This window comes from Penaeus vannamei, chromosome 1, assembly GCF_042767895.1.
Source record: "Penaeus vannamei isolate JL-2024 chromosome 1, ASM4276789v1, whole genome shotgun sequence".
In the NCBI taxonomy this organism is placed as follows: Eukaryota; Metazoa; Arthropoda; class Malacostraca; order Decapoda; family Penaeidae; genus Penaeus; species Penaeus vannamei.
Genome location: NC_091549.1, coordinates 27,233,412 through 27,238,708, shown reverse-complemented (window position 1 = coordinate 27,238,708; position 5,297 = coordinate 27,233,412).

Below are 5,297 nucleotides of genomic sequence, written 5' to 3'. Positions count from 1 at the left end.
ACCGGCCGCCCCCTACTTCTCCGCCCTCCCTTCCCATGGCCAGCACTTCGTCATAATTTCCCAGCAATAGACAGACAGCGCTGCGGCCGTATGTCCCCGAGTCACGCTTTCGACTGCAAGAGAACGATAAAGCCAAACAGACTACAGAGTAATGACGGGGCTGACGAAGACACCAACTGCAGGCATTGATTACCGCCCCTGATCACCTGGAGGGATTACGCTTCAAGCCGGGAGACAGTCGCCGGTAGACGAGGCTCTCCCGCAGTGCGTCTCGGGCCGGGGAATGCTTGGTGAAAGCGGCTCAATCAGTTTGAACTTTCTTTATATATGAATATATCAAACTCTTTCATTTGCTGTAGTTTCAATAAGTGTAAAGCAATTTTTGCGTATATGCGGATGTGATTCTTTATGATGAACTGCTGTGTGTATCAATGCCCATAAGATATATGCTTGTGCGAATATAGGCCTATAGGCAATTCTCCCCTCCTTCCTTCCATCCTTCCTTCCTTCCTGCCACCTCTCCATTCATCTTTCTTTTGTTCTCGATTCTCTACCTTCCCTGCCTCTCCACCCCCTTTCTGCCAAAATGCCTTACCTATGGCAGGCGCTGACAGGGAATTGGCCACAAGGGAAAACGAATGGCACTCATCAGCAGCGATGGCACACCTCGTAAGGGAGTAATGAGCTTACAAGACAACCCACGCCACTTCAAGAGGAAGTGACCGTTTGGCCGCGGGTGGCTGGGAATGTTGCTTTAATTGCGTAAGTACTTTTACCTGCGCGCGCGCGCGTGTGTGTGTATCAGGGGTGACAAATTCGAATGAAAGTAAAATGTAGCATTTTTGTTAAAACGGAAAAAGTACATTGCATGAATCAGCATATGAAATCTGTCAAAATGGGAAGATAAGTGAAACGTCCATAGGCACACTGTATTTCCATATGTTGAGAAGCACCCTCTGGTGGATGCCATGCATAAAATACGAGGATAATAAACAGTCTGTTGTGCATGCCAAATGCTACTTGCTAACCGATTTCACACACACAAATAAAACGTATGAATAAATGGAGCATAGGAAAAGATGTAAAAAGAAAAAGACTTTGAAACAGATTGCACATACTATTCGCAAATACGACACCGTTTTAGTACAAGCCTGGATATGGAAATACCTACACACCTGTCTTCGCCTCCATAAAGCATCCTCCGACGCAGACCAGAGAAGGAATTCATTAAGGAAAGGGCCTGAGCGAGAGTCAGTAGATCCCCGAAGAGAGATCATTTCCGTGTTGTATCAGCTTAAAGAGGGAAACAGCGCACAGAACAGGAGGGGAAAGAGGGACGAGGGAGAAAAATCATGTATATCATGTATCATAATATACAAAAGGATGTTTTTACACCGAGGTATATGATTACATCTTTTCCTTCTCCGCACATACTTCTCACCTCCTGCTGCCGAAATGCGGTCGTTCGCTGACGTAAAGCCGCCGCAAGCACCCTGGTGATAGCATAATCTCGGCTCGGATGATATACAACGGAAGATGCATTGCCCCCCCCCCCCCCCGGCGTTGTGGGGGGGGGGGTCGGCTGCTGGCTTTCCGTGGTACGGCTCTCGCGTGCGCGCGCTTTTCTTCCTTTTTCTTGATGTGTCTGCATGGCTTTCTTTTCTCTTTATCTTTCTCTTTTCTTCTTTTCTTTGTTCTTCTCTTTTCTACCCTAATCTTTCTTCTCTCTCTCTCTCTCTCTCTCTTCCTCTCTCTCTGTATCTCTCTCTCTCTCACTACATCTATCTCTTTTTTCTTTTCTTCTCTGTGTGTGTGCGCGCGCGTGTGTGAAGGAGTGTGTGTGTGTGAGCCAGTCTTATGTATACATATTCATTCGTGCCGATAGAAATGTCAACTGAATTTCAGAGACTCAATAATACTGTTTTATGAGGAAAGCTACTTGAAAGATATCAGTACGAGCATTAAACTATCGCACACTTACACATGTTGGTTTCATTTTTAGTTACTATCATTAATCGTTTAATCAAAGGCAAATGGATTACTCATATCAGTTTGTAGGATTTTGGGCAAATGGGTCGTTACTGGATAGGAAGGGTGGGGGAGAACGGGTAGCAGCGGCCATGCTCGTAATGTTCTAACATGAACCTGACAAAGTGACAAAATATATATATATATATATATATATATATATATATATATATATATATATATATAACAAAAAAAAAACTATCTTTTTCAATTTCATTTTCTCTTCTTTTTCCATTATCTTTTTATATCTATCTTTTGAATCTATTCATGCTTTGCGTCCAAAGGATCTTTAGGTGTACAGATAAAATACCAATAGTATTTTTTACCGCTGCAGCGAAATTTCTTAGTCACGAGTAAAAGTAAAGCCTTCCCCCTACCTAGTTTCCTATTTCTAAAAGGTAGAGAAAGAGAGAGGGAGGTGGGGATGAGGAAAGGAAGAAATAGATAGATAGAGAAGAAGAATGAGTGTGTGTGAGAGAGAGGGAGAGAGGGAGGGAGGGAGGGAGGGAGGGAGGGAAGGAAGGAAGGAAGGAAGGAAGGAAGGAAGGAAGGAAGGAAGGAAGGAAGGAAGGAAGGAAGGAAGGAAAGAAGGAAGGAAGGAAGGAAGGAAGGAAGGAAGGAAAGAAGGAAGGAAAGAAAGAAGGAAGAGAGAGAAAGAGAGAGAGAGAGAGAGAGAGAGAGAGAGAGAGAGAGAGAGAGAGAGAGAGAGAGAGAGAGAGAGAGAGGGGGGGGGGGGAGCCGAGAGTGAGGGAGAGGAAGATGAGAGAGAGAGCGAGGAAGAGGAGGAGAGAGAGAGAGAGAGAAAGAGGAGGAGGAGGAGGAGAGAAAGAGAAAAAAAGAGAGAGAGACAGGGGGGGGGGGGCAAGGAGAAGCAGCGAGAGAGGGAGAGGAAGAGAGAGAGAGAGAGAGAGAGAGAGAGAGAGAGAGAGAGAGAGAGAGAGAGAGAGAGAGAGAGAGAGAGAGAGAGAGAGAGAGAGAGAGAGGGAGGGAGAGAGTGGAGCCAAGAGTGAGGGAGAGGAAGAGGAGGAGGAGGAGAGAGAGAGAGAGAGAGAGAGAGAGAGAGAGAGAGAGAGAGAGAGAGAGAGAGAGAGAGAGAGAGAGAGAGAGAGAGAGAGAGAGAGAGAGTAGTTATGGAGAAGGTATGTATATTGCAGTAGAATCTTTTGCATAAAATAGTTCGCCTCGGGGGTCTGAAACACATTCCAGGTTTAGATTAGAGAAAAATTTAATCAGGGAAACCATATGAAATCCAGCTTTGATTTCACATCTATCAAAATGTAAAAATGCGACTATTGAGCTCAGCCTGTGAGTGTAATCGCCTGTGCCCTTCTACTTCTGCAGTCCACCTGTTATTGGCGAACACTACAGCCAACCTGAACAATTCTCCCGACCGACTACAAAACGCTGCTGCTTCCAAGAGAAGCGATCTCCATCAAATTCCGTTTGGGGACATAACAAGCAGATTGTCCCCGCAGTCATTGCTTGCTTGTTGAGTTTATGAGCTATCGACCAACGGCACAGGACCATGATTAACACAGCCAGCAAGGGTCATTAAGCCACTAGATCCTATTCATTCTCGAACCTGGAAAAGGCCATAAGGTTTTGTCTATTTTAGAAAAGTAATTACTTTACAGATGATTTTCTGGTCATTTGCTAGCAGATTTGATGGCGCAGCATCTTCTCCCTTCATTTTCAAATAATTTCTTAGATTTTGCCTTCTATTATTGTATTGATGTGGTGCGAATGGGGGTGGGGCACTGTAGAAAGATTTTTATTTGATAGAGAGATTAAACTGGGCCAGTTTTGAGGAGTTGATCCTAAAAAAAAAAAATACCTTAAGGGATCAGCCCTAGTGTTCAATTGCTGATTTTATTAGAGCTTTTCAGAACCATATACAAGGCATACAAGGGAAAAGCTGTCATGCTACTCAAACCCAGAAAAAAATAATTTGGCAGACGACAACAGCTATCCCGCATTTTAAGATTCTATCACTAAAACGTTTACCATAAATATCTATATGATGTCCTGCTTTCTAATCACCGTCGTTTCCCTTCGACGCGAAAACAAGACGTGTTCCGAAGCACCGCCTCGAGACGCATCATTATCCCCCTCGCAGACCTCAACCTCATCCCACCTCACCCTCCGTCATTGCCTCTAAAAGCCTCGTCTATTCTACTTCACTTGCTTAGAATACCGAAGGAGGTATGAGAGAGGGGGTGCGGAAGGGGATGTGGTGGGGAAGGGGAAGGGTAGGGCAGGGGGGGAGCGGAGATGAGGGAAGGAGCTGATAGGAAGGAGGAGGGAAGGAGAAGAGGTGGGATTCAGGGAAAAGGAGGGGAGAGGGGTAAAAAAAATGAGCAAGGGAGTGGGAGAGAGGTGAAGGAAGGGGGAAAGTGAGAGCGGGATGAGAAAAGAACTAGTTCGTACAATAAACTGCTACCGTCGCGATTTCATTTAGCCGCCTCTGGTCTTAATTTCCCGCGGGAGGTGATAATCATTATTCATAAACTGGAGGGGGAGTCCTCGGCGAGGAGCTACAGACGAGAGGAAGAGGGCGAGATGTGTACAGTAGACTCTTCCCGCTGGAAATGGTTCAGGGACTGAGGGTTAGGGGGGGATGGGGGGGGGGGGGGCGTGGGATGTCATTCGCTCTCGCTTGTTTGCTGTGCCTGTTTCGTCCTTTTGGCTTTTCCTCTTCCTCCATCTTTACTCGGGTAGATGCACACACACACACACACACTCACTCACACACAAATATACTGTATATATGTATATATATATATATATATATATATATATATATATATATATATATATATATATATATATGTGTGTGTGTGTGTGTGTGTGTGTGTGTGTGTGTGTGTGTGTGTGTGTGTGTGTGTGTGTGTGTGTGCTTTTCTACTGGGAATATGATATATAAAATTAAATAAAAGTATAGGAAGGATAGATTTAAAAATGAAAACAGAGAGCAAAAACATCTTTCAAAATGCTTTAAAATCTATCTATCTATAAAAGATTTTTCCAGCAGGTGACACTACCAAGGCCTAATATTTAGCAGCGCCAACTGCGAATTTCCTTTTTATATTATCTATGTGTGTGTTTTGTGTGTTTGCGAAAAGGTTATTTTCCATTTACGAAAATAAATCACAAAGAACGTACTGGTGAGTGTTATCCTTAATTATAACTTGAACGTTTGAATTTCAGATGATGAAATTATATGCTAAACAGGAAAGTATTGACAGCCAATCTCTGTGACGCAAACTATA